This window comes from Arachis ipaensis, chromosome B10 (genome assembly GCF_059453495.1).
Source record: "Arachis ipaensis isolate K30076 ecotype BB chromosome B10, ASM5945349v1, whole genome shotgun sequence".
Taxonomy (NCBI): Eukaryota; Viridiplantae; Streptophyta; class Magnoliopsida; order Fabales; family Fabaceae; genus Arachis; species Arachis ipaensis.
In genome coordinates this window covers 57,835,635-57,858,857 of record NC_142435.1, presented here as the reverse complement: position 1 = coordinate 57,858,857, position 23,223 = coordinate 57,835,635, and the positions used below count along the sequence as shown (strand labels likewise).

The 23,223-nt window shown below is 40.5% G+C and overlaps 1 non-coding gene and 1 pseudogene across 1 annotated transcript; both read right to left on the bottom strand.

The window, feature by feature from the left end:
• The window catches only part of LOC148580175 (uncharacterized), a 67,054-nt pseudogene extending 55,497 nt beyond the window's left edge, over positions 1 to 11,557 (bottom strand).
• Positions 412 to 519, bottom strand: LOC148580176 (small nucleolar RNA R71). Its single transcript, XR_015895601.1, has one exon. It is a non-coding gene; the product is annotated as a small nucleolar RNA R71 (small nucleolar RNA).
• Positions 11,558 to 23,223: the final 11,666 nt, after the last annotated feature.

The following is a 23,223-nucleotide window of genomic DNA, read 5'->3' as shown; positions in this document are numbered from 1 at the left end:
CAAGTAAAGGAGATGGTAGCTGAACCCAATAACAATAATGCAAGGAGAATGCTTGGTGACTTTACTGCACCTAATTTCAATTTACATGGAAGAAGCATCTCCATTCCTGCCATTGGAGCAAACAACTTTGAGCTGAAACCTCAATTAGTTTCTCTGATGCAGCAGAACTGCAAGTTTCATGGACTTCCATCTGAAGATCATTTTCAGTTCTTAACTGAATTCTTGTAGATATGTGATACTGTTAAGACTAATGGAGTAGATCCTGAAGTCTACAGGCTCATGCTTTTCCCTTTTGCTGTAAGAGACAGAGCTAGAGTGTGGTTGGACTCTCAACCCAGAGATAGCCTGAACTCTTGGGACAAGCTGGTCACGGCTTTCTTAGCCAAGTTCATCCCTCCTCAAAAGCTGAGCAAGCTTAGAGTGGATGTTCAAACCTTCAGACAGAAAGAAGGTGAATCCCTCTATGAAGCTTGGGAAAGATACAAGCAATTGACCAAAAAGTGTCCTTCTGACATGCTTTCAGAAGGGACCATCCTGGATATATTCTATGATGGTCTATCTGAATTGGCTAAGATGACATTGGATACTTCTGCAGGTGGATCCATTCACCTAAAGAAAATGCCTGTAGAAGCTCAAGAACTCATTGACATGGTTGCTAATAACTAGTTCATGTACACTTCTGAGAGGAATCCTATGAGTAATGGGATGCCTATGAAGAAGGGAGTTCTTAAAATTGATACTCTGAATGCCATATTGGCTCAGAACAAAATATTGACTCAGCAAGTCAATATGATTTCTCAGAGTCTGAATGGAATGCAAGCTGCATCCAACAGTACTCAAGAAGCATCTTCTGAAGAAGAAGCTTATGATCCTGAAAACCCTGCAATAGCAGAGGTAAATTATATGGGTGAACCTTATGGAAACACCTATAACTCATCATGGAGAAATCACCCAAATCTCTCATGGAAGGATCAAAAGCCTCAAAAAGGCTTTAATAAGGGTGGAAGAAATAGGTTTAACAATAGTAAACCTTTTCCATCATCCACTCAGCAACAGACAGAGAACTCTGAACAAAATACCTCTAATTTAGCAAACTTAGTCTCTGATCTATCTAAGGCCACTGTGAGTTTCATGAATGAAACAAGGTCCTCCATTAGAAATTTAGAGGCACAAGTGGGCCAGCTGAGTAAAAGGATCACTGAAATCCCTCCTAGTACTCTCCCAAGCAATACAGAAGAAAATCCAAAAGGAGAGTGCAAGGCCATTGACATAATCACCATGGCCGAACCTGTAAGGGAAGGAAAGGATGTGAATCCCAAGGAGGAAGACCTCCTAGGACGTCCAGTGATCAATAAGGAGCTTCCCTCTGAGGAACCAAAGGAATCTGACGCTCATCTAGAGACCATAGAGATTCCATTAAACCTCCTTATGCCATTCATGAGCTCTTATGAGTATTCCTCTTCTGAAAAAAATGAGGATGTTACTGAGGAGCAAGTCACCAAGTACCTTGGTGCAATCATGAAGCTGAATGCCAAATTATTTGGTATTGAGACTTGGGAAGATGAACCTCCCCTATTCACCAATGAACTAAGTGATCTGGATCAACTAACATTGCCTCAGAAGAAACAGGATCTTGGAAAGTTCGTAATACCTTGTACCATAGGCAACATGATCTTTGAAAAGGCTCTGTGTGACCTTGGTTCAGGGATAAACCTCATGCCCCTCTCTGTAATAGAGAAACTGGGAATCTATGGGGTGCAAGCTGCTAAAATCTCATTAGAGATGGAAGACAATTCAAGAAAATAGGCTTATGGACAAGTAGAGGATGTGTTAGTAAAGGTTGAAGGCCTTTACATCCCTACTGATTTCATAGTCCTAGATACTGGGAAGAATGAGGATGAATTCATCATCCTTGGAAGACCCTTCCTAGCCACAGCAAGAGCTGTGATTGATGTTGACAGAGGTGAATTAGTCCTTCAATTGAATGAGGACTCCCTTGTGTTTACAACTCAAGGTTACCCTTCTGTAAACATGGAGATGAAGCATAAAAAGCTTCTCTCAAAACAGAGTCAACCAGAGCCCCCACAGTCAAACTCTAAGTTTGGTGTTGAGCTTCTATATCCAAACTCTAAGTTTGGTGTTGGGAAGTCTCAACAATGCTCTGAACATCTGTGAGGCTCCATGAGAGCCCACTGACAAGCTATTGACATTAAAGAAGCGCTTGTTGGGAGGCAACCCAATTTTTATCTAATCTTTATTTTCATGGTTTTTCATGTGTTATTAGGTTCATGATCATGTGGAGTCACAAAATAAATATAAAAATTGAAAACGGAATCAAAAACAGCAGATGAAAAATCACACCCTGGAGAAAGACCTTACTGGCGTTTAAACGCCAGTAAGAAGCACCTGGCTGGCGTTCAATGCCAGAACAGAGCATGGTTCTGGCGTTGAACGCCCAAAATGGGCAGCATCTGGGCGTTTGAACGCCAGAATTGCACCCTGGAGAGGAGCTGGCGCTGAATGCCCAGAACAAGCATGGTTCTGGCGTTCAACGCCAGAAATGGGCAACAAATGGGCGTTCAACGCCCAGAACAAGCACCAATCTGGCGCTGAACGCCCAGAGTTGTTTGCAAAGGCATTTTACATGCCTAATTTGGTGTAAGGTTATAAATCCTTGAACACCTCAGGATCTGTGGACCCCACAGGATCACCTCAGGATCTGTAGACCCCACAGGATCCCCACCTACCTCCACTCACTTCTTCTCACCCCTCTTTCACACAATCCCATAAACACTCTTACCCAAAACTCTTCACCAATCACCTCAATCTCTCTTCCCTATCACCACTTCACCACTCATATCCATCCACTCTTCCCCATAAACCTACCTCATAAATTCCACCTACCTTCAAAATTAAAAATCAATTTCCCACCCAACCCACCCTAAATGGCCGAACCTAACCCCCCCTCCATTCCCTATATAAAGCCCTCCATTCTTCCTCATTTTCACACAACACACCACTCTCTTCTCTTCTTGGCCGAATATACCTCTCCCCCTCTTCTCCACAATTCTTCTTCTTCTTCTTCATCTATTCTTTCTTTTCTTACTCGAGGACAAGAAAAATTCTAAGTTTGGTGTGGTAAAAGCATAAGCTTTTTGTTTTTCCATTACCATTGATGGCACCTAAGACCGGAGAATCCTCTAGAAAAGGGAAAGGGAAGACAAAAGCTTCTACCTCTGAGTCATGGGAGATGGAAAGATTCATCTCCAAAGCTCATCAAGACCACTTCTATGATGTTGTGGTCAAGAAGAAGGTGATCCCCGAGGCCCCTTTCAAGCTCAAGAAGAATGAGTATCTGGAGATCCAATATGAAATCCAAAGAAGAGGTTGGGAAGTTCTAACAAACCCCATCCAACAAGTCGGCATCCTAATGGTTCAAGAGTTCTATGCCAATGCATGGATCACTAGGAACCATGATCAAAGTAAGAACCCGAATCCAAAGAATTATATTACAATGGTTCGGGGGAAATACTTAGATTTTAGTCCGGAAAATGTGAGGTTGGCGTTCAACTTGCCTATGATGCAAGGAGATGCACGCCCCTACATTAGAAGGGTCAACTTTAATCAAAGGTTGGACCAAGTCCTCATGGACATATGTGTGGAAGGAGCTCAATGGAAGATTGACTCCAAAGGCAAGCCGGTTCAATTAAGAAGACTGGACCTCAAGCCTGTGGCTAGAGGATGGTTGGAGTTCATCCAACGCTCCATCATCCCCACTAGCAACCGATCTGAAGTTATTGTGGATCGGGCCATCATGATTCATAGCATCATGATTGGAGAGGAAGTAGAAGTTCATGAAGTTATCTCCCTTGAACTCTACAAAATAGCCGAAAAGCCCTCTCCTGGGGCAAGGCTAGCTTTTCCTCATCTTATTTGCCATCTATGTTACTCAGCTGGAGCTTTCATAGAAGGAGACATTCCCATTGAGGAAGAGAAGCCCATCACTAGGAAAAGGATGGAGCAAGCAAGAGAGCCCATTCATGGATCTCAAGAGACGCATGAAGCTCATCACCATGAGATCCCAAAGATGCCTCAAATGCATTTTCCTCCACAAAACTATTGGGAGCAAATCAACACCTCCCTAGGAGAATTAAGTTCCAACATGGGACAATTAAGGGTGGAACATCAAGAGCACTCCATCATCCTTCATGAAATAAGAGAAGATCAAAAAGCAATGAGGGAGGAGCAACAAAGACAAGGAAGAGACATAGAAGATCTCAAGGACATCATTGGTTCCTCAAGAAGGAAACGCCACCATCACTAAGGTGAACTCATTCCTTGTTCTTACATTCTCTGTTTTTCGTTTTCTCTATGTTAAGTGCTTATCCATGTTTGTGTCTTCATTACATGATCATTAGTATTTAGTAACTTTGTCTTAAAGTTATGAATGTCCTATGAATCCATCACCTCTCTTAAATGAAAACTATTTTAATTCAAAAGAACAAGAAGTACATGAGTTTCGAATTTATCCTTGAACTTAGTTTAATTATATTGATGTGGTGACAATGCTTCTTGTTTTCTGAATGAATGCTTGAACAGTGCATATGTCTTTTGAAGTTGTTGTTTAAGAATGTTAAATATGTTGGCTCTTGAAAGAATGATGATAAGGAGACATGTTATTTGATAATCTGAAAAATCATAAAAATGATTCTTGAAGCAAGAAAAAGCAGCAAAGAACAAAGCTTGCAGAAAAAAAAAAGAAAAAAGAAAAAAAGTAGCAAAAAAAATATAGAAAGAAAAAGAAAAAGCAAGCAGAAAAGCCAATAACCCTTAAAACCAAAAGGCAAGGGCAACAAAAAGGATCCCAAGGCTTTGAGCATCAGTGGATAGGAGGGCCTAAAGGAATAAAATCCTGGCCTAAGCAGCTAAACCAAGTTGTCCCTAACCATGTGCTTGTGGCGTGAAGGTGTCAAGTGAAAACTTGAGACTGAATTGTCATGGTCTTCTTCTTGCACTTTTGCTACCACTTCATCAATCACATCACATCGGAGCACGGAATGTTCTTCGGGAGGATGTTTCATGGCTTCCTCTAAATTGAACTTGATAGTCTTGTCTCCAACCCCAAAGGAATATATACCGGTGAAGGCATCTAACTTGAATTTGGAGATTTTGAGGAAGGGTCTACCAAGTAGAAGAGAGGAGGAGCTTCTATTTTCTGTTGGAGGCATTTCAAGGATGTAAAAGTCAACCGGAAAAACCAAATCCTTAATTGCCACGAGTACATCTTCCGCTATCCCCATTACTGTGATCACACTCTTATCGGCTAAGACAAACCTCGACGCTGACTTCTTTAATGGAGCTAAATTCAATCGCACATAGATAGAAAGTGGCATGATGCTTACACAAGCTCCCAAGTCACACATACAATCATGAAAAGTGTATCCACCAATACAACAAGACACTAAGCACGGTCCAGGGTCACCACATTTTCTTGGAATAGGTTCCATCAAGGAAGAAATTAAACTACCCAAGGATAATGTCTCCAATTCTCCTATCCTATCCTTGTGTGTACACAAGTCTTTCAAAAATTTTGCATACTTTGGAATTTGTTGAATAGCATCAAGGAGTGGTATGGTTACCTCAACCTTTTTGAACACTTGAAGCATGTTCAAATCAAACTCCGGTGTCTTCTTCGCCTTCTTCACCATGGAAGAAAATGGAATAAGAATTGACTCATCCACTATAGCTTTCCTCTTGGGTTCCTTGAGGTTTACTCCTTCTTCCTCATGCCTTTTGTCTACCACCTTTTCTTCATGTGGAGCTTCAACAACTACCTCTTCCTCATGAATTTCTCCCATGACCCTTGGAGGTATCTTCTCTAATGTAGTCCCCGACCGTAGAGTGATGGCATTGAGACCGCCTCTTGGGTTTGGTTGGGGTTGGGATGGAAGGTTAGAGGAACTTGAGGGTTGATTGGTGTTGTTATTGGGGGTTGGTGATTGGCTTGACATGTTCATCTTTGAAAGCATGTTGGTGAGGTTGGCCAATTGAGTATTCAAGACCTCGAATTGAGCCTTGTTACTCTCATCTCATTTTTCCATAGCGGCTCTAAGCTCATCAACTTGATTGTTGGAAGATGGAGGAGTTTGGTTTTGATTTTGTTGTCTATGGTGTGGTGCTTGGTACTTGGTGTAGTTGTTTTGGTTTTGGTTGGAGTGGCCTTGGTTGACTTGGTAGTTGGTGTTGTTATGGTGGTATTGGGATGAAGATTGGTTGTTGTTGTGATGAGAAGAAGTGTTGTTCCACCTTTGGTTTTGATTGCTTCCTTGTGCATTATCTCTCTACCTTTGATGTTGATTACCACCTTGATGGTAGTTATTTTGACCTCGAGAAGGGTAGGGTGGACGGTTGTTGTAATTCACATTGGCTACCACAAGGGCATGTTCCTCTTGAATTTGATGGCATTGGTCGGTGTAATGTGTGGTGCTAGAGCATAAACCACAAATTCTAGGATGGCCTTCAAGTTGAGCAACCGGAGGTGGAGCTTGGACGGCTTGGATGGAGTAGTACTCCTTTTGATCCCTTTGGATTTGTGTAAGGATGGTGGTCATATCCCCAAGTGCCTTGGTTAGACTTGCTTCGGAGGGGATGGTTCTACCATACCCTTAAGAGGATTACTTCTCACCCTTGTGTGTTGTGTAGCTTCGGCAACATCCTTTATCCAATTGCAAGCCTCTCCCTCCGTCTTGTTTTTCAAAAGGGAACCGCCACTAGAAGCGGTGAGCAATCTTCTATCTTCCGCACAAAGACCTCCAGTAAAGTAGCTAATGAGCAAGTGAGTGGTCATTCCGTGGTGTGGACATAACTCCAATAGCCTCTTGAACCGAGACCAATACTCGTACAAACTCTCTTGGTCTCTTTGCATTATACCTGAAATCTCTTTTCGGATGTAGTCGGTCTTCTCCGGTGGGAAGAACTTATCAAGAAACTCTCTTCTCAAGAAATCCCAATTAGTCACAATATCATCCGGTAGCGAGTAGAACCATGTTTTTGCTTGCGCTTCAAGAGAGAAAGGGAATGCAAAAACCATGATAGCTACCTCATTGGCTCCATGCATTCGAGCCGTAGAACAAGCAACTTGAAAATTCTTCAAATGTCGGATGGGGTCTTGACCCGGCAACCCATGATACTTAGGAAGTAGATTTATCAAGCTACTCTTCAACTCAAAATTTGGATCAAAGTTAGGATACCTTGCTTACAACGGTTGAAGTATGATATCCGAAGCTCCTTGATCATGCAAAGTGATCCGGCGTGGCTCCGCCATGTGTGGCTCACCTGTAGGATGCAAAGATGTATTAGTAGTGTCAACAGAAGAATAGGAAGTAGCGGACTCCAAGTCACTCTCGGTGACGTCTAGTGATTCGGTATTTTCCTCAAGAGAGGCCGAAGTACTAGGCCTATAGTCCAACCGCCGTCTAGCTTGCCGAGTGTGTAATGAAGTTCTTTCGATCTCTGGATCAAAATTGGCTAAGCTAGAATTCAGTTGAGACCGAATCATCAAACTTGAAAGTCATAGCACAAATGTAAAAGAAATCTAAACTATAGCTAAGTATTGAAAGAGGTAAAATATCAATAATATTCACATATTCACATAACCAATATCAAGGCATATGTTGCAACCATTCCCCGGCAACAGCGCCAAAAATTTGACAGGCTCCCAAGGGTGTATTGGTAAAGATTTTCTCCAATAAAACCACGTTGCAAGTATAGCTCTACCAACAACAATCCTCGGGGGTCAAATTTAGAGAGGGATTTGGTTGTCACAAGTTCAACCCCAATAGAAATAACCGAAGTATTCAAACCTCGGGTCGTCTCACATGGAATGGGCAAACATGTGCTTCAACATTGGTTAGAAATCCGGGGTTGTGAGTTATGAGCATGAAAATAAATGGGAATCTTAACAAGCAAGTAATCTTAAATTGCAACAAACTAATTCAACTATCTAAGCAAAACATGAGCAATTCCAATGAACAAGCAACATTCCACTTAATTCTATTATAAACCAAGCAAGTAACTGTAACTAAAGCAAATAATTTGGGAAAATTGGTTTTCAAATATGAATAATAAAAGCAATTCTTGGCTAGGCATGGGAATTGGGGTCATAATCCTTGTCTAACAACCGTATCTTGACAATTATGAGGAACCAAGCTCATTAAGTCTACCCTCAAAGTCTTAAGTACGTGACATCTACTCCTAGACTTGAAGTACGTCAAATGGCTTTGATCACATCAACCCATAAGTCCCAACCTACCTACTAATTGGATTAGTAGTGGGTTGGCATCAATGAGTATCAAATTGACCACCAAGGGCTCTCAAATCATCAAATCCATTAGACCGAATGACTCAAGTTTACCCAATTTCCTTGACCTAGCCAAGAGTAAAGAAGACTACTCCATAATCAAAGTAAACAATTCATTGAACACTTGGTAAGCATTAAATAAAGACATGTTTAAAATAGCAATTAAATTGAAATCTACAAGTACCCAATAACAATTATCAACATACAATCATCCAAACAACAAGATTAAACATAGGAATCATCAATGTAACATCAACAAGTCAAGATTCACAACATTCATGAAATGGGTATAAAATGACAATAGACAAGAATTCATAAAACTATCACTAGATATAAGCAAAATTGTAACAAGGAATTAAAATTGAACAATTAAAACTAGTAATTAATAAGATCCAATTCATAAATCAACAAGGGAAGATCAAATTAAAACTATATCTAGAGAGGAACAAGGGTTTCTCTCCCTAGAATAACCAAAGAACCAAAAACTAGCTAAAATTATGTCTTAGTGTAAAAATGATTGATCCCCCCTTTCCCCCTAGCATCCTTGGGTCTTTTCTATGCAGAAACAGCTTGAAATTGGGCCTGATGAGCTTCAGAAATTGCCAGGCACGATTTCCTTTAATGAGGTCACGTGCAGCCTCCTACGCGTGTGTGTCATGCGTGCGTGCGCGCTGATTGCTTTTGCGATCCATGCGTGCGCGCCAAGTGCGCGTGCGCGTCGATAGGAATCTTCTGATCTGCGCGGATGCGTCCATCCTTGTGCGCCGCTTCCAGCCAATCCCATCCACGCGTCCGCGTGGAGTGCCCGAGCGCGCCGATGCTTCTTTTCCCAAGATTTCAATTCTTCATGTTCCTCCCTCTTTGTACATGCTTTCTCCCTCTCTTCTAAGTCATTCCTACCCTATAATTCCTGAAATTACTCATCAAATACATCACGGCATCGAATGGCAACAGAAGAGGATTAAAATATGGCAATTTTAAGGCAAAATAAGCATGTTTTCCATCATGGAGCAATATTGGGAAGTGAACACAAAACCATGCATTTCTTGCGAATAAGTGTGAGAAATATTGATAAAATCCCCCAAAATAAGCACAAGATAAACCACAAAATCGGGGTTTATCACAACCTCCCCAAACTTAAACAATAGCATGTCCTCATGCTAAGTCCAAGATAAAGAATAAGGTAAGGTTAAAGTGGTGGAATCTCATGCAATGCAATCTATCTAAATGCAACTACCTAAATGAGTCATGCAATTCTAATTTTTTTATTCACTTGTATATAAAACTTACATGTAGTTAAATTAATTCACATTCTCAAGGAATCATATATGCATAGCCAAACCCTAGATAATGTTAAAGCACTTTTACAATTGAGATGGATAAAAATATTTTTCAAACTTGCAAGACAATTAACAATTTAAGCAGAGATATATGGTGATGAGCTATTGAACCCTCACTGGATTTTGTGTTTACTCTCTAGTCACTCAGTGTTTATTGGGTTAATCACTCTATTCTTCTTTTTATCCTTACTTTCTATAACTTTATTCTTCATCTAACCAATCAACAATTATAGAATACAGTCATACACAAATCATGAGGTCTTTTTCAAGGTTGTAATGGGGCCAAGGTAAAGGTAAGGGTATATGTATAAGGCTAAGTGAGCTAATAAGTGAATCCTTGACTAGTCTAAGATCTCACCTAACATACATATTTTGTAACTCAAAGTTTCTTATCTTATTTCCCCAGATTTTCTCACTTTGTATGGCAAGCTCATGCATTTAAATTTTATCCCATGTGCATTGGTTCTTTTTATTTTGCAATTGGGGAGTTTTTGTATCCCCTTATTTAAATACTGAAAAAAAACTTTTTTTTAATGCACATGGTAATTCAATTGTTTTGATTTCACATGAGCATGCTTTCCCAATTTTTTTTATTTTGAAATATCTTTATTCTTTTTAACTTTCCTACTTGTTTCTATCATCCATGTTCCCATAAAGTTTCCCACACTTAAACAATACAAAATTTCTATCTTAAGCTAACCAAGGATTCAACTTGGGATTTTTATTTTATTTTTCTGCTTAAGGCTAGTAATGTGGTTTATAGAACGAGAGGGAATTTAAAAAGCTCAAGGGGGCTAACAAGGGTGATGTAAAAGGTAGGCTAATTTGGGATAAGTGAGGAAAAATCAAATGATGGCCTCAATCATTTCTTAGTATGTATCTATACTCTATAGTTGGACATATAGATTAAAACAAAGTAAAGAACATCAGAATAAAAAGAAGGGCAAAACACACAGGAATAAAAAATTATGGTTTGAATGTAACCATACAATTAAGCTCAAAACTCATAGGCTGTGTGTTCTCTAGCTCAAAAATCATATATCAGTTATACATGTCATGCAAGTAAAATTTAAGAGTTCCCATTATTCTCAATGTAAAATTTCTTGGGTGGCTTTAAAGTTTTAGTGTTCCTCCTTGATGAAATGTTGTTAACTAACTAACATGTTATGTTCTATATACAAGGTGTGTGGATTGTTTTTATTCTGTTAAAGTCTCTAGTTTACTTCCTTTTTATTTTTAATTTAAACCAACTATCACATGCTAAAGGGTAAACTATACTAATTAATCCACATATTTTATAACTAATAAGTTAGAATTGCAACTAAACTAAATGGCTAAAATATAAAATAAAGTGCAAAATGCAGAAAATAGAGTAAAAACACATAAAAAGAACAATGTATAAGTACTGAAAGATAAAAATAAAAATAAAGATAAAAATACAGCAAAATAACCAAAATAAAATAAAAGAGTATGTAGTGGTTCACCAAAGAATACGCCAGAGATGGCGACCTCCCCACACTTAAAATAAAGCATCGTCCTCGATGCTCACTCAAGCTGGGTGTGAAGGAGTGTCATCACTGGAAGGATGGGCTGCTAGAGTCTCGATGGTGGCCTGAGGATCTGCAGACTGGATTAGCATGGGAGGATCTGTCTGCTATTGAGGAGGCTCTGACTGGATAGGAATCTCTGGATCTGTGACCTGAATCTGCTGTGGCTCCTCCCGCTGTGGCGCAGCCTGCTCCGGGCCTGCCTGTGCAGCCTGGGTGGGTGTCTCCTCCTCGTGAGTGTCCTCCTTCACCTCAGATGTATCAGAAGGGGTGTCAGGTTCAGATGGGATGTCGCCGTCAGAACGGATCATCAACTTGAGGTGCTCATAGCGTCGCTTGTTGCGATGCTCCATACGATCCAAGCGGGTGAAGAGGCGATGCACCAAATGGTAAATAGGCTCAGGAGCATCTGGAGGTGCAGTGGGTGCGGCAGGTGCAGCAGTGGAAGAAGAGGGGGTAGCTGAAGGTGTGGCTGTCTCATCAGAAGCAGCAAGGAATGAAGGTCTATAACCTAAAGCCAGAAAGTTCCTGCTGTGAGGAATGATCTTCTAGTAGTCCGCAGCAGGTGGCTTCTCATCAGCATCCTCCCAAGGCACGTCAGATCGACGGCCTAGCTGGGTGACCAGGTAAAGGAAAAGGAGGGTGCCTCTGACATGGACCATGGCTATATAGTGCCGGATAAAACGTGGCAGATACATGTCCTTACGCTCCATCACACACCAGAGGAGGGTGATCATAGCAGCAGGTAGCTCCGTCTCATGAGTGCTCGGCATAATAATGTTACTCAGGATTTGCTACCAGAGTCGAGCCTCATCATTCAAGTATATCCGCTTGATCCCTTTAGGCATGATGGTGTTCTTACCCATGACCCATGGGATAGTAGGTCAAGGGCTATCCTTTCCTTGACAGCGTCCCAGTCGAATCTCAGAAACCTCATATCCTCTTCAGCCTTTTGGTAACGGTCAGGCTGATCTGACTTAGGCTGAAGGCGCAGAATATCCTCAATGGCCTCTTCACTGATCATTATCTGTTTCCCTCTGAGGTGCACTACATCCAGGGAAGTCTTGAAATAATTGCAGTAAAACTCTCTTACCCAGGAAGCATTGACCTCAGTCAAATTCCTCTCCAAGAAGAACCAGCCTCTTAGTTTGATCTGATCGGAGGTGTACTACTGTAGTTCTTCTAGAATTTTCAAAGTTCTCTCCAAGTACAGATTTTTAGAGGTAGCAAACACTGGATACTTCAGCTCACAGTATCGGTTTGCAAACTTAATTGGATCAGTGGCAGGGAGGAGCTGGTCAGCCTTCTCCTGCAGGGTAAAATGCTTTTCCCGCCAGGAGTTATCATGCATAAGCTCTAGGAGAAATATAGAGGATTCACCTCTTTTCCATTTGCCAGTTGTTGCCTTTCCTTTTCCCTTTCTTTGAGGGTCAGACATCCTGAAAAACAGAAATCTAGGATATAATAAAAGCAGGAAAACAAGTAGGCAATTAACAAGATAAGCACATAGTGGCAAAGGAGCAGTAGAATAATGAAATGAGTTGAATAATTAAGCATTTTGGAGAGTTTTGGAGTTAAAAAGCTGAGATGAGAAATTACAATCCAAAATGTAATATAAATAGAATTCATGTTAATTAGGAAAAACCATAATCATGCCTTGAGTTAAAAAGTAAAAATAAGGAGTTAGTCAAAAAGCAGAGGGGGTTGTTAGAAAGTTAAAAGTGGTTTTAAATTGAAAAAGAGGTTAGGAAGCAAAAATCAGTGAGTTAGTAAAAAGAAAGTCAGAGTAAGTGGCATGATGATTGGTTTTGAAGTAACAAGAATTTCACAATTTGAAGCAACAGACAACTCATATTCAAGCAAGGAAATTAAGTTGTTGATGATTCATATAGATATACCAATAACGAAAATTTGAAATCAAATCATCAATAATGTGATTTATTAATCGGGGAAACAAAAGGAATAAGAATGTTGGCCCGTGCATTCATGAATTGGTTTGGTGAAAGCTAAGGAAAGCAAAATTGAAAATGCCAAAACCAATACATGAATGAGAATCAAAACGATTTACAGAAAATTGGGCAGCATTTCGGCTAAAATTGGATGTTCCCGGAAAATAAACAGCAAGCAGAATAGTTCATATAAATTAAAATAAACTACAAATAGATATAAATAATATGAACATGAAAGAGCAGTCGCAATAGCAGCATGAATAGTAAGAACATCATATGAACAATACTAACATCACAGCAACAGCAGAATTGCGAAAATTAGAAAACAAGTAGCAAGAACAGCGCAATTAAACAGGCCTAAATCCACTAACCACATCCTAGCTACCTAACCACCTAGAATCCACTACAACATACATCTCTAACTATCCTAAATTTAAACATAAACGGGAAGAAAAGAAAAAAAATAAGCAAAAAACTATGAATGAAAGAAAGGTGGCGTTTGGCGGAACCTGGTAGGCGTATTAACTAAGCTAAGGAACTGAGAGATGGCGGGGGTGTGGTTGCGGTGGTGTTGCGGCGGCGTAGGGTGGCAGCAGGGATGGTGTTGTGGTGTTAGGTGAGGGCTGGGGTGCAGGGAGGTGCGGTGGTGAGGGCGCGGTGGTGGTGGTTGGCCGCGGAGGGGGCAGCGGTGGTGGAGGGAGGACAAGAGAAAAGAAGGGGAGGGAAGGAAGAGGGAAAGAGAGGGGAGAGGGGGGTGGCATCGCGGTGGTTCTGGGCGGTCGCTGGTGGTTCTGGGCGGTCGCTGGTGGTGTGGTGGTGGTTGAGGTTTGAGGAGGTTGGGGAGGAGAGAGGGAACAGAGGGTGGTTGGGGAGGGGGGAGAAAGGGAATGGTGGTGCGATGGGGTAGGTTTATCAAACTTGGTCAAGGTAGGATTGTATTTGGCCAAGTGGATTAAAATCTGAATCCTTAATTAACTTAAACTTTCCACCTAACTTTAGACAATCCATGTAATCATAATATCACATCTAACAATCCATTAACCATGTTTTCCACATATTCATGCATTCTAATTTCAAGTACAGTACATATGCATTGCTTTCACCATTTACTTTGGGGCATTTTATCCCCTTTTTCTTATTTGCTATTTTTCTTTTTTTCTCTTCTTTTTTTATATTAGTATTATTATTTTTTTTTCAATGCTTATGATTAAATTATTGAATGCATGAATATGTCCTAAATATTTCTTTCACATTTTCATAAAGATATACAATGCCCAATTCTTAAACCAAACGTTTCCAAACCCACTTTTCCCCACACTTAATTCATGAACACTTTCACTAGTCTAAGCTAACCAAGGATTCAAATTAAGGACATTATTGTTTTTCGCTTAGAGTTAATGATGTGCTAAAGTAAAGAACAAAGGGGTAAAATAGGCTCAAATTGGTTTGCAAAGGATAATGAAAGGTAAGGCCATATGGGTATGTAAGCTCAGTGAAACAAAGGCCTCAATCATATAAGTGCATGCATACATCAAACCATGGAAATATAGAATTAAGAAAGACAAAAATCACAATTTTAGAGAGAAAAACACACAAAAAAAAATATTGGTTGGGAAAATGCAACCAATTCAAATAGGCTCAAAAATCTCACAGGTTTTGTGTGTTCGAGCTCTAAACCATGTTCCAGTATAATATTTCTTCAAACAAGTTTAACATTAAATTTTATTCATAATTCATAATTTTAGGTTTAGATGTAGTTCTTAGAGAGAGAGGTTCTCTCCTCTCTCTTAGGATTAGGATTTAGGATTTCTCTTACCTTCAAGACTGTTTCTTCATCACAGGTTCAATATTCCTTTTATTTATTTTTCCAATTTAATTTATGAACTTTTCCATATTAGATTTGAATATTCTATTTAATATAATTTGAGGTATTTCAGTTATAAGATTGTTTTATTTATGCTAAGAATGCTTTCAATTTATCCAAATTATTTTCATTCGAGTAGATTCTCTTCCCTTTTGGCTCTGGTTAAGTAATTGGTGACGCTTGAGTTATCAAATAAAGCAGTGGTTGAAATTGGCATATTACTAATTGATCTAGATCGCTCTAAAGCTAGTCTTCCCACAGGGATTGACTAGGACTTGAGGATCAAGCTAATTAGTCCACTTGTCTTAACTAAGTGGGATTAAAATCCAACTCTCATCACAATTGATAAGGATAGGACTTCCAGTTCTTATACCTTGCCAAGAGTTTTATTATTTATTTAAATTAATTCCTTACAATTTACTTTCTTGCCATATACTATTCTTGCTTTTTATCTTATACATTAAAAACCTAAAATTCTACCTTTTTCATAGCTAATAATAAGTCATACCTCTCTGCAATCCTTTAGAAGACAAACTGAGGTTTAAATACTCTGTTATCAATTTATTTAGGGGTTTGTTACTTGTGACAACCAAAACGTTTGTAAGAAAGGACTTTTGTTGGGTAGGAAGCTATACCTGCAACGAGGATTTATCTGCTATAAGATAAACCCATATTTTATTATATATATTGTGCTCAATTCAAGAGATTTATTCAATCCTTCACCCACTTATTCATGTAAATTGCATGGTTTTACTTTCCCTTCCTTATTATGTGATATATGTGAAAAACATGTTTTCTATGTTTCAGAAATTATTTATTTTAATTACCTTTTATTACCATTCGATGCCGTGATTTGTGTGTTAAGTAGTTTCAGATCTTCTAAGGCAGGAATGACTTAAAGGATGGAAAGGAAACATACAAAAATGGAAGGAAAGCACAAAATGGAGTTTTTGAAGAAACTGGCAGCGACGCGAACGCATGGACGACGTGGCCGCATGCCTAGTGCGAAAAGACAGCGACGCAAACGCGTGACTGACGCGGACGCATGGCTTAAGCAAACGCGTGACAAGGAAAATTCCAGATGACGCGACCGCGTGACCCACGCGGACGCGTGACAGACGCCACGTACCAGAAATTACAGAAAATGCCCCCAGCGATTTCTGAAGCCCTTTTTGGCCTAGATCCAAGTCCAGAAGGCACAGATTAGAGGTTATGAAGTGGGGGAATGCATCCATATGGGAGAGATCTCCAGTTATTCACTTTTCATAGTTTAGATGTAGTTTTTAGAGGGAGAGGTTCTCTCCTCTCTCTTAGGTTTTTAGGATTAGGATTTCTTATTATTTCAATTTAGTATTCCAACTCCTTATCAGGTTCAATATTCCTTTACTTTATATTTTCCTTTTGCTTTCAGATATTTTAATGCTTTCCTTTAATTACTTTTGTTGCCAAATTGGCTTATGAACCATTCATGTTTAGATTTGATTTTCTATTTAATATGATTTGAGATATTTCAGAATTATGATTGCTTTCCTTTCCTTTATTTACATTAATAATTTACATTTTCTTCCTTTTGGCTTGGTTGATTAATTGGTAACTCTTGAGTTGTCAAACTCATCGTGATTGATAATTGTTATTTTTACCAATTGAATTAAACTCCAATAACTCTAGTCTTTTCTTAGGAATTGACTAGGACCTGAGGATCAAACTAATTGGTCCACTTGACCTTCCTTTGCTTTAGTAAAGGCTAACTAAGTGGGATTAAAATTCAATTCTCATCACCATTGATAAGGATAACTAGGATAGGACTTCCAAAATTCTCATACCTTGCTAAGAGTTTATTTTACAGTTGTTTATTTATTTTAATTGTCATTTAAATTACTTGTTCCTTACTTTCAAAACCCCAATTTACAAAACTCATAACCAATAATAAGAACATACTTCCCTGCAGTTCCTTGAGAAGGCGACCCGAGGTTTAAATACTTCGGTTATCAATTTATTTAGGGGTTTGTTACTTGTGACAACCAAAATGTTTGTAAGAAAGGTTGATTGCTTAGTTTAGAAACTATACTTGCAACGAGAATTTATTCTGAATTCTAAACCGTCAATCTTCCCTCGCTTCAAAATGGCACCGTTGCCGGAGAGCTGCAATCGTGTGCCTTATTATTGGTTATTGTAAATATTTTTCTTTTATTTGTTTAATTGTTTTTTTTTGTTTTTCCCTTTTTACCTCTTTTAGCTACTATGAATTCTCACCCCTCTCGCTTTGAGTTTGGTTCTAATATTGTTGAAGCGAACGGAAGTTATAGCAGGAACATGCATCAAGGTCAGAGAAATCAAAGATGGATGGAGCCAAGAGGATTTGATCAACCCTTTAGGCAACAACACCCTCCAAGATGTCATGGACAAAGACCATTATACAACGCAAACCAAGCTAATAGATATGGTAGACAGCCTTGTAACTACCAACAAGCCCCACCTTGTGCCTATAGACCATCCTCTCAACATGACTTTGGACCACCACACTCACAAGCTCCTTTTCACCATTCACCACCATACGATCCTTATTTCCCCCAATTCCAATCCAATTAATCCCAAACACCACCACTTCCCTATGTACCATGTCCAAGTCCATCACCTCGAGAATCACAGGTTCGCCTCAAGGAAACAGTAGATCAACTTCATACAACCCTTCATCAGCTGGAGCAAGCAATACATCAATTTTCTTCCAGACGTTTAGACACTCAAGGAACTCCAATAGTCTTATGTGGAGAATCTAATGACAAACGTAGCATGAAGGAGACACTAGAAACCCCCAGTGGACAGCAATAAGCATAACTTTGTTCTGGAACAATTGGAGGAAGCTCAAATTATCCAAGAAGAAGAAGTACTGGTCAAAGATTTAGGAGATGCTGAACCTTCATGGGAATCCAGAGTAGTAAAGAATTCCGTCAAGGACATTACAATTGATGCTAAGGAAGGTAGTGCACAACCCCCAAAGCAGGTATTTCATGAAGAACTAAATGGAATAACCCCAGACGCACGTTTTCTTGATGATGATAGTCTCAAGTCAAGTTCTCCTAGTAATGAACTTACATCCGGGAGTGAATTCTCCGAGATTGAAGAATCTTCCCCAAGCGAATACGAAGATGATGCGGAGGTAGATTTTTCTCAACCTCCAATTTATGACTTGAGCGATGAGGAAGACATAGAAGACTTTGATCAGGACACAGATGTATTTGAAGAATTTTGCAAAGAAGTGGAGAAATTCACAGAAGATTACAAGGGAGTAGAACTTACAGAACCACTGGAAACACCTATCCCAAGGCCATTACTACCCAATACAAGCTTCAAGTGGGTACAATCCTTAACCTTTAACTTTATTTTTCCACTTGAATATGATTTGCTTGAAACGGATGGCCAGCTTAGAGCTCTCTGCGGCTTTAAGAGTAAGAGGGAAATGGCTCGTACTCAGAGCTGGTACACAAGGTTCAATAAGGTTCCACGCTTCAACTCGAAGTGCATGGATTTGTCTCATGTTCAATCGAATGGATCTCGGAAAATGTTTGGTCATCCTGGTGAGAATCTAATTTCTAAACCGCCCGGATGGAAAAATATAGATCAAGACGAAGCCAGATTTAACAGCAAAGTTTGGGATCCTGGAATCTATTCTGACATTCGTCACCCCGGGAGCCTGAGGACCTGTTTGAAGCTGCTCAAAAGCTTCACATGCCTAGTTTGGGATCCCGGAGGCTGTTGGCATTCCAAACATTGGTGGAGATTTCTGGATGAATTTAAGCACAAGCCACCATAACAGGAAGCTCATCTAATGTCCAACTTAAGGACTTTAACTAAAAGTGCTAGGTGGGAGACAACCCACCATGGTATGATCGTTCCTATTTCCATTTTATTTCGTTTTGTTTATTTTTATATTGTTTTATTTTCATTGAACCAAGATAGTATTCGTAAGCATTTGCATTAGCATTACATACTGCATAACTGCATAATTGCATATTAAAGAAAAAAAAGAAGGTGTGCGACGCAATCACATCACTAACGCGTTCGCGTCAGTTGCGAAAAACACCCCCCACGCATCCGCGTGATCTGGAAATCGGTGTAAAAATCCAACGCCTAGAAATCTAGGCTAGAATCGTGCGGCTGTTGTGCGTTTAGCACAAAACGGCCCACGCATTCGCATCCCTGACGCGAACGCGTCACTTGCACAAAACCCATCCCACGCAAAAGCGTGAGCGACGCGTTCACATCGCGTGGATTGCACAACACCCCAAAGGAGACAGAGAGTTGCGCTGAAACGACGCTAGAATTGTGCGTTTAGCACAATTTCCAGCGACGCGGTCGCGTGCCTCACGCGACCACGTCATTCAGCCTTCTATCCATTCCATGCGATCGCGTCACTCACGCGATCGCGTCAACCCTTTTCCACCCTAGCCACGCGACCGCGTGCCCCACGCGTTCTCGTGGATTCAAATTCATTAACCCCCAGTCACGCAAAACCCTACCCCGTTGCGCCCCCCATTCCCCTTCTTCTCCCTTTCTTCTCTGTAACCCTCCCCTGCGCCCATCACCACCACCCCAGCCACCTCCACCGGCCGCACCACCGTCGACCACCCAGCCACGACTAACACCCACCCCCCTTCTTCCTTCCCTTTCTTTCTTCTCTTTCTCTTCTCTTCTTCTCTCCACCACCACTGCTTCCCCCTCGCGACCACCACCCCCTCCGCAACCACCCTCACCACCGCGCGTCCCACCACCAACGCCCACCCCCTCCCTTCCTTCCCCCTTAACCTTCCCTCCCTGCACCCCAGCCCTCACCCAACACCACAACACCATCCCTGCCGCCACCAAGGTTCGCCGCCGCGCCACGCTATGCCGCAGCACCACCACAACAAAACCCCCGCCATCTCTCAGTTCCTTAGCTTAGTTCATATGCCTACCAGGTTCCACCGAACGCCACCTTTCTTTCATTCCTAGTTATTTGCATATTTTTTTTCAGTTATGTTTAAATTTAGGATAGTTAGAGATGTATATTGTAGTGGATTCTAGGTGGTTAGGTAGCTAGGATGTGGTTAATGGATTTAGGCCTGATTAATTACGCTGTTCTTACTACCTATTTTATAATTTTCGCAATTCTGCTGTTGCTGTGATGTTAGTATTGTTCATATGATGTTCTTACTATTCATGCTGCTATTGCGACTGCTCTTTCATGTTCATATTATTTATATCTATTTGCAGTTTATTTTAATTTATATGAACTATTCTACTTGCTGTTTATTTTCCGGGAAGATCCAATTTTAGCCGGAATGATGCCCAATTTTCTGTAAATCATTTTGATTCTCATTCATGTATTGGTTTTGGCATTTTCAATTTTGCTTTCCTTAGCTTTCACCAAACCAATTCATGAGTGCACGGGCCATCATTCTTATTCCTTTTGTTTCCCCGGTTAATAAATCACATTATTGATGATTTGATTTCAAATTTTCGTTATTGGTATATCTATATGAATCATCAACAACTTAATTTCCTTGCTTGAATATGAGTTGTCTGTTGCTTCAAATTGTGAAATTCTTGTTACTTCGAAACCAATCATCATGCCACTTATTCTGACTTTCTTTTTACTAACTCACTGATTTTTGCTTCCTAACCTCTTTTTCAATTTAAAACCACTTTTAACTTTCTAACAACCCCCTTTGATTTTTGACTAACTCCTTACTTTTACTTTTTAACTCAAGGCATGATTATGATTTTTTCTAATTAACATGAATTCTATTTATATTACATTTTGGATTGTAATTTTATCATCTCAGCTTTTTAACTCCAAAACACTCCAAAATGCTTAATTATTCAACTCATTTCATTATTCTACTGCTCCTTTTCCACTATGTGCTTATCTTGTTAATTGCCTACTTGTTTTCCTGCTTTTATTATATCCTAGATTTCTGTTTTTCGGGATGTCTGACCCTCAAAGAAAGGGAAAAGGAAAGGCAACAACTGGCAAACAGAAAAGAGGTGAATCCTCTATGTCTCTCCTGGAGCTTATGCATGATGACTCCTGGCGGGAAAAGCATTTTACCCCGCAGGAGAAGGCTGACCAGCTCCTCCCTGCCACTGATCCAATTAAGTTTGCAAACTGATACTGTGAGCTGAAGTATCCAGTGTTTGCTACCTCCAGAAATCTATACCTGGAGAGAACTTTGAAAATTCCAGAAGAACTACAGCAGTACACCTCCGATCAGATCAAACAAAGAGGCTAGTTCTTCTTGAAGAGAAATTTGACTGAGGTCAATGCTTCCTGGGTAAGAGAGTTTTACTGCAATTATTTCAAGACTTCCCTGGATGCAGTGCACCTCAGAGGGAAATAGATACTGGTCACTGAAGAGGCCATTGAGAATATTCTGTGCCTTCAGCCTAAGTCAGATCAGCCTGACGGTTACCAAAAGGCTGAAGAGGATATGAGGTTTCTGAGATTCGACTGGGACGCTGTCAAGGAAAGGATAGCCCTTGACCCTACTGTCCCATGGGTCATGGGTAAGAACACCACCATGCCTAAAGGAATCAAGCGGATATACTTGAATGATGAGGCTCGGCTCTGGCACCAGATCCTGAGTAACTTTATTATGCCGAGCACTCATGAGACGGAGCTGTCTGCTGCTATGATCACCCTCCTCTGGTGTGTGATGGAGGGTAAGGACCTGTATCTGCCTCGTTTCATCAGGCACTACATGGCCAGGGTCCATGTCAGAGGCACCCTCCCTTTCCCTTACCTGGTCACCCAGCTAGGCCGTCGAGCTGACGTGCCTTGGGAGAATGATGATGAGAAGCCACCTGCTGCGGACTACAAGAAGATCATTCCTCACAGCAGGTACTTTCTGGCTTTAGGCTACAGACCTCCATTCCTTCCTGCTTCTGATGAGACAGCCACACCATCAGCTGCCCACTCTTCTTCCACTGCTGCACCTGCCCCACCCACTGCACCTCCAGCTGCTCCTGAGCCTATTTACCATTTGGTGCATAGCCTCTTCGCCCGCTTGGACCGTATGGAGCGCCGCAACAAGTGACACTATGAGCACGTCAAGTTGACGATCCATTCCGGTGGCGACATCTCCTCCGAGCCTGCCACCCCTTCTGATACATCTGAGGTGGAGGAGGACACTGACGAGGAGGAGACACCCACCCATGCTGCATAGGCAGGCCCGGAGCAGGCTGCGCTACAGTAGGAGGAGCCACACCAGATACAGACCGCCGATCCGGAGATTTCTATCCAGTCAGAGCCTCCTCTACAGTAGACAGATCCTCCCACGCTCATCCAGTCTGCAGATCCTCAGGCCACCACCGAGACTCCAGCAGCCCATCCTTCCAGTGATGACACTCCTTCACACCTAGCTTGAGTGTTCTTTGGTGAACCACTACATACTCTTTTATTTTATTTTGGTTATTTTTCTGTATTTTTATCTTTATTTTTATTTTTATCTTTCAGTACTTATACATTGTTCTTTTTATGTGTTTTTACTCTATTTTCTGCATTTTGTACTTTATTTCATATTTTAGCCATTTAGTTTAGTTGCAATTCTAACTTATTAGTTATAGAATATGTGGATTAATTAGTATAGTTTACCCTTTAGCATGTGATAGTTAGCATGACATGTATAACTGATATATGATTTTTGAGCTAGAGAACACACAGCCTGTGAGTTTTGAGCTTAATTGTATGGTTACATTCAAACCATAATTTTTATTCCTGTGTGTTTTGCCCTTCTTTTTATTCTGATGTTCTTTGCTTTGTTTTAATCTATATGTCCAATTATAGAGTATAGATACATACTAAGAGATGATTGAGGCCATTACTTGTTTAAGCTCACTTATCCCAAATAAGCCTACCTTTTACATCACCCTTGTTAGCCCCCTTGAGCTTTTAAACCCCTGTTGTTATATAAACCACATTACGAGCCTTAAGCAGAAAAACAAAATAAAAATCCCAAGTTGAATCCTTGGTTAGCTTAAGATAGAAATTGTGTATTGTTTAAGTGTGGGGAACTTTATGGGAACATGGATGATAGAAACAAAGGTAGAAAGTTAAAAAGAATAAAAATACTCAAAATAATCATTTTGGGAAGCATGCTCATGTGAAATCAATTGAATTACCGTGTGC